Here is a 7,231-nt window from a genome sequence, read left to right as displayed (position 1 = left end):
CAAGGTGATGACAAGTAAAAAAAATCCTTTGCTCCAAAAATAGTGACACACATATACACAACATCCACCTACACATACATACAAGCATGTAGAGACAGTGTGAATGTATCATGCTCAGTTCACTCTGACAACAAGCTAGGTGTTAATAAGTTGTTAAATCCATCTGTGGTTTAAATACAGTGAAAAAATGTAATAGATAGCATATATATATAAATAATGTGTGTGTGTGTGTGTGTGTGTGTGTGTGTGTGTGTGTGTGTGTGTGTGTATATATGTGTGGTTATATCGACTACAATATAACATGAAATACAGCAAATTAGTGCTGAATGACAATGTTGTTGACGTAATAATTTGATGTTAACAGCTGTTTGCACTTGTCGTGATTATAGCAGCTGAATTGGGTGTAGCCTCCATTCGACAATAAAAACATAAAATAAAAGTGAAAAGTCAATACGCTTCTTGTTGTTCATGGTGAAACAGCTAAATTTGGTGTTTTCAGCATGGAGTGTGATGAATAAAAAGTTGGTCCCTCCTGCAGCAGTGTCATTTGCTAACATTTCCCATTAGATGTTGCTTAATTGCCTAATGCTTTATTTTGTTATTCTGTTCTGCATCTTTAAATGCAAATCAGCTAAATCACAGGATGTTGCCAATATTGAAGTGTAAAAGTTGTAGTAGGAACAGGAACACATAACAAGCTTATTTAATTAGGTTATTATATTGATCAGCTCTATGTGTGATTAGAAAAGAGCAGAAGAACAGAATTATTTGTTGATCATCGTGGAAAAAAATGCTTCCAGCCAGGCTACTGACAATATGCATACAAACACAAAGCTGATGCCAAATAAGGCACTGAACACATGGGCTGAGAAGTTTAAGTTACTGTTTCATGTTCTGAATTGCAAATGTTACTTTTTGCTAGTCTTTGTGACGTGTCTGTTCAGAACATGCTGGTTCATAGTTTTAACCATAAGTGAGGTGGCTGTAACTTTTCTTGACAGCACCTATATTTTATTATGGGTTTGTAAGCTGTTTGCCCCCCCCTCGTGAAATGAATCAGGTGCCATTGTCTCGTTCTGCTTGTTGGCAGCCGCCCACCACTGACACTGAACAGCTGCCAGAGTGTATTAGAGTAAAATGTCGTGTGGTATGTCATGTATTAAATGTGCACGTTGGACTGTCATTTTTTTTGGTTGGCAGAATATCTCATTTAATATTTCAGTGAAATTTGGTGGAAAGTTCTTGGTTTGGAACAGGATCCAGGTATAGATTAAATTACCTTTTGATGGCATTTTAACTATTTCCTCATTACTCATAATGCAATCTTTGAATGGGGAAAAAATCTGAAAAATTCTTTCACTGTGTACAATAACAGACAATCTAAATGACAATTAGTTGCACAGCCCTGTAAGAGGTATATTATTGGTGCTTTCAGTTTCTTCTCACAGCATAATAATGTGAGTAAATATATCTGTGACTGAGGCGTCATAAAGCAGTAACATTTTGTAAATCTGACTTCAATCATAGCGTTGAATAGGTATTTTGGGAGATTTATTATGACTCTCAGCTGGCATTTGAGAATCTAAAAAGGTACAGTAGTATACACTGCATGGTATAAAACAGTGTCATGCATCTTAGCTTTTTATTCTAAATTACAGTTTACACTGAAAATTTCAATACCAAAATACACTTTGTTCACATCTTCTGACCCTACTGAACCCAAAGTGAATCATCATGTACCCACTGTATTCAACACAAGACAATAACCCGCTCAATTAAATATTGCCCTTTGATGCCCTTAGTGTTGAAGTAACGGTGCATTACAAACATTTTTAAACTACGATTTTTCATGGTGCTTGCGCCGCGCCACAACAGCTTTTCGCACTGCTCTGCTAGCTTGAACTGAACCCAGAGAGGTAGATACAGAAAACAGAGGACTTACGAGAAGGTATGTTTTCTTGAAAAAATGTAAACATATTGAGACACAAAGCCGGAGGGCACAGAAAGCACGTACCCTGTTTTCCACACAGGTTTAATTTCCAGGCAAGCTGAAATGTATGCAGAGGTGTGAAATTTTAACATACTGAGAATACACACTTATATACTGTTGATGGAGATCAGATGAACCCCTGGGACGTTCCTTATTGATTGAACCAATTTGATGAAAGGATTGTCAATAAAGTCAGAGTTAAGTTGCTTACCACCTCTTGTGTTGTCCTGGCAACTGCACATAAAGTGTATCCAGAAAGCATTCAAACCAATGTGGAATTCATATTATATGCTGTTACAATGTTTGGTTCCTAACATCACTGGTAACCTTGAATGCCGAAATGAATTCAGAATAAATAAAAAATAAAATCAGAAAATAAGTATTCAAACACTTTTAGATGACAAGCTGAGTTATCCAGCATCCATATTTTGCATGTGACTCTACTTGTGGCCAGTGCAATTATCATGATTTATGAAGTATATATTGCAATAGGCCACACAAAGGATATTTCTTGTCAAAGCTGAAACTTCAGTTAAAAATTCATAAAATTGCCACAGAAGTCAGAAAGGATGGACAGTAATGCCTCTGTTGTGAGTGTTGGGACAATCAGTTAGCAATGGAGGGTATATCTAACGTCACCTTCACTGGGACTCATGGTGATGGTAGCATTTTACAGTTTTTAGCAGGAGGGAGTGGAACATTTGTAAAGTTAGAGGAATGTTACTGCCAACATGGAGAACCTGTTTCAGTCAAGTTATTAAAATTGGAGAGTAGCCTGAAGCGTACAGCTAAATCCACAGATGGTTTCAACATCAATCTGAAAGTCAAATGTCCAGACTTTACAAATCTGTGGAATAGCTGCTGAGACACTTCCAGACCACTCTGAGCAAGACTGAGCAAAGTAAGTAATCTGGAGTAAAGAAAATGTACAAACATTTATATTTTTACATAACAAAAAATCCCTTGTGTTTTATTGTAAGACTTGTATGAAAGGGTTTTAAGACAGATATTCTTAATCTTGTGCTGTCAAGCTACAGAGGTTCTCTTTCCAATCAAAGGCTCAGGTAAGATGAGTTCATTGATTAGAACACATTTTACCAGGGAGGAGAAACTAATCAGTGAAATTACTGGTATAGTGATTAGTTAGAATGACAAACTGTGCAGTCTGGAACCTTCGAAAGCTATTTCACTACCACAATGTTTTTTTAATCTTGAATATTACTTGGCATTTGAAATACACCTAATATTTAAAAATGTTTTGCTTTGGCAGCAAGCACATGTACAATGTGGCTCTGTGTGGCTAATAAGCTCATCCACATGGCCAAAAAGCAAGAGCAGATGATAATTAACCTTTGGTGAATGTTTTTTACTCCAACAGTCCAAAACTCTAAAACATTAGATTTACAATCACGTCCATTAGAGGAAATCTGAAAATCCTCACATTTGAGAGGCTAAACCAGCAAATGTTTGGTATTTTGTGTGTTCTTTTTAGCATAAAACACACAATTACAAGAACCTTTTTACTTTAAACTTAAAAATAATCCACTTTCCGGGTTTTTCTGTTACCTCTGATGGCCAGTATGTCTAATCCTATGTGAAGACTCTGGGTCGGATTTTCTGTTAAATCCATTGGCTGTGCTGCATGCGCGCTCCCGAGCCTCTTGCCTTCTGATTTTAGACCGTAAACACAGCAACAACACTGCAGCTAACAAGATGGAGTCAGCTAAAACCAAAAAACAACCGGCTCCCAGCACAACACAGACTCCAACACAAACTCCACGTAAGAAGGAAAAAGTAACATTTCGGCAAAGCATGTGAAATATATTGTTATTTTGTGCTTAAGCTAGCTCAGGTTAGATAACGTTAGCTCGGCTATGGCCGAGCACTTGCTAACGTTATCCGGTGCAAAATACAGTAAAATACTACCATTTAACTACACATCAGGTGCAATCTGAAAACTGCACCGCTAGTGGCCACTGAAACTTCATATAGCCCCTTTAAAATATATTTTGAACAATGCAAAAATCCTCATTTTTCCTGGATTGTTGTACAGAGAATCTGACAGCAAGAGTTGGCCTTGCTGAGATAACATACTGAAATGAAGCGGACCAGACAGCTTGAATAGAAAGGCCATGTTTCATGCAGAGTATGAATAGAGCACCCTACAGGAAAATGTTCAAGAGAATCACCTTGTTTCTGAATAGAAGTGGGAATCGTATTAAGGAGGGTTACATGAAGGTGAGGCAACTGTAGGGAGGAAAAAAGAGAAGAGGGAGGACAAAAGAACAGGTTAGGAGGGATGGATGGAGAGAGTTTTAGAGCCTAATACCCTATCGGTCTTTTAACATCTGTCTGCTTGCTCCTAAAACCAGGGAAGCAGCTGTGACTCATCTGCTGATTAGAGCTGTAATCAATCACTCATCACATTGTGTGTGTGTGTGTAAGCAGTGGACGCATATGTGAAGTTGGAGCAGTAATAGAATATTTCCATAGTGGGTGGGTTAGTCAGCCCGTGCCATGGTGTGAAAGGCCGTGAGCAGTCGAGCTGCGCTGGAACGTTGCAATTATTTTCCCACTGCACCGCACAGCAAGGTAAAGTTGTTTACCATGATGACGTGTTTGTAGTGTGCTAGTCACAAACAAGTGGGGACCTCCGGGTCTGAAAATAAATGTAAGTCAGAATTCGGAAATGCAGAAGTGCCTTGTGAAAGACACTGCTCCTCCTACTGTTCTTTCTTCTCTGTTTCTATTGTTTTGATCCAGTGTGTTAATGAACTACAACGAAGGCCGGCTGTTAACGCTCCTTAACTGCTGCTCCACTCTGCTGCAACACCTGCACGCTAACGATACCCCAAACGAACGTAGAACCAAGTCAGCACATTGCAGACGCTATACATGCGTTGCCATCACAACCGAGCCACATAGTAGTAAAGAAAATCTTTCCGAACACAACAGAGCCGGCCTCCGAAAGCCTACAGGGCACTGACACTGCCCCTCCTCCAGAGCAACTTCTCTCCTGATCAATTGAAACTCAGGTGTAGTAAAAGTACTTTTCTGTGAAATTGGGGTGGATGCTACAAATGACTAATTCCTAAGTACTAGCTTCAGGCCAAATAATGATAAGAAGTTGTAAATTATTTCACTCATGATTCCCAAAAACCTCTCAGCTGCTGACCGGTGCTTGAACTTAAATGTCCCTTTTTAGATTACACTTAGAGGTCCCAACTTCCATTTTTATACTTAATAGCTGTTAGTTATGTGTGTATTTTGTAGTTTTTGTGTCTCCAGTTTAGTACTATAATAAATCTTTCTTTTATGAAGAGCTTGGTTCTGTGGTTTGTGTGTGGAATAGTAAACAGTCACTGTACACCGACTCAGAAACTCTGTAGCGACTTTTAGATTGAGACTTAAGTAATTACATTTAAATTACTAGATAATTAATTATTACAATGTACATGACTATTTATGCTAACCAGAAGTGAGTGCGAATCCGCTACTTCCTCTTACCCAGTTAAGGTAATTCGCTATGATTACTTTAATATTTTTAAGACACATCTGTCACTACACCTGAACAACAACTCGCCTTGGTTTTTACTTTTTGTATCAGATTGCTTTTGAAATGATTTCAAGACAAATATCAGAGAAGCAACTCACAACTCAAACCAGCGATCAAGCATTTCATCCGTTAATACAGTGCTGTTTAGTCTGAATGCTTGGGAGTCCACTAAGTGCAGGCATTTACAGATCACACACTTTTGACACAAATGTGTTATTTGTGAATTGTTGGATCTATATTAAATAAAACATTAAATTGACTTGATGACACATGAAAAAAAAACTTTATTATCATTAACAAATCCAATACTCATTTTCATTTTTGATACAGATATAGTTTAAATGGGAAGGTTACAGTCTGTGAATCAGCCTAAAACAATTCGAAAATGGCTGGTTTGATGCGCTGTCAGCATAAATGTGCAATTTAACTGCTCCTTTACGCTACAGAGACAGGCATTTTAGTATGCTTTATGAAAGTGAAGTTAGTGTTCCACTGATTTGCCTGGTGTAAATGCTCAGCTCCATATCTCAAAGCAAACATGATTCTCCGCCGCAGATAATAAAGATGTTGAACTAGTTCAGACTTCGTCTTTTGAAACAGACACTGTATGTATGTTGTATGTATGATGTGAAATATATGCTAGCTGTGCACATGACTGTGACATTAAAATATTTCACATTTTCCCACATCAGATGTGCTAAGTTGCCTGTATATTTACTGAGAGGTGTGCTTACAACAGAGAGCCGACATATTTGTGTGCACATGATGTGTAAGGCTGCAAGCGGCATACTCTTTGACTACCCTATTTCTATTCTGTTCCAAATCTGACTTTATCATATTAGTCTTCTCTCAGAATCTCTACACTCTCATCAGTGCATGTTTTTGTCTGCCCAAAAGTGTTTGCAAGTGTTTGTGCACATGGAAATGTGTATCTGGAGATGTGTGCATGAGTGTGTTCACGCGTGCTGCTTTGCATGTGCCGTCTGTTTCCAGTTTCTTTCTCTGTGTGGGAAAGATATTGCCGAAGGAGACAAACAAACACATCTCACACTGTGCCCACATGGTAACCAGGGAACAGAACAAAAAAGAGATAGAGGGAGAGACAGGAAGCCTGGGAGAGGGGATGCAAACAGATGCTCAGAGACAAAGAGAGAAAGGGAGTGAGGAGAGGAAACAAGGCCACATACGCTTGTCTAGTTGGATTTCAACACATCCAGTGAATGGCTCCGAGCTCTCTTGTTCAACCCTGTAATATCCTCTCGCACAGAAACCCCAACCATGTGCATGAGCTTTTACTTAGTATAAAAAGGTGAAAAATCCTCCAAAATACTATACCTATGTTTTAATACAATTCAAACAAAATATTGTTTATTTAAACAGAAGAATTGCTTCATTACCTACCATACTATGTGAAGCTCTATACCAGCAGTCAGTGGCCAAAGCCGGCCCGAAAGCAAAAGCCTGTGGCCAGATTACTTTGATAGCGGCTATTTATATTGGGGCTGGTGCTGAAAAGAGATCTCAATCATGACAGCAAACGTTACTCAGATAATTAGTTCCTCAAGTGATTGTGCCCATCGTAGCAGTACTTTGTCGTGTTTAATTGAGAGCTTTTACTTTGAAAAGTTCTGAAGGAAATTCAAAAGAGTCTCTCGCTTGCTTGACACAGATCTGAAAAGGCTGTC

At 38.6% G+C, this 7,231-nt stretch overlaps 1 long non-coding RNA gene across 1 annotated transcript; it reads left to right on the top strand.

Annotated features, from left to right (window-relative positions):
- The first annotated feature begins 4,451 nt into the window (after positions 1-4,451).
- LOC119913292 lies at positions 4,452-5,306 on the top strand. The gene is made up of 2 exons (XR_005446431.1): positions 4,452-4,582; positions 4,754-5,306. It is a non-coding gene; the product is annotated as an uncharacterized LOC119913292 (long non-coding RNA).
- Positions 5,307-7,231: the final 1,925 nt, after the last annotated feature.

The sequence above is a fragment of the Micropterus salmoides genome, unplaced genomic scaffold (genome assembly GCF_014851395.1).
Source record: "Micropterus salmoides isolate LMB-PRFRI ecotype aquatic unplaced genomic scaffold, ASM1485139v1 Ms_hic_scaffold_2, whole genome shotgun sequence".
Taxonomy (NCBI): Eukaryota; Metazoa; Chordata; class Actinopteri; order Centrarchiformes; family Centrarchidae; genus Micropterus; species Micropterus salmoides.
This window is presented reverse-complemented; position numbering and strand designations above follow the sequence as displayed.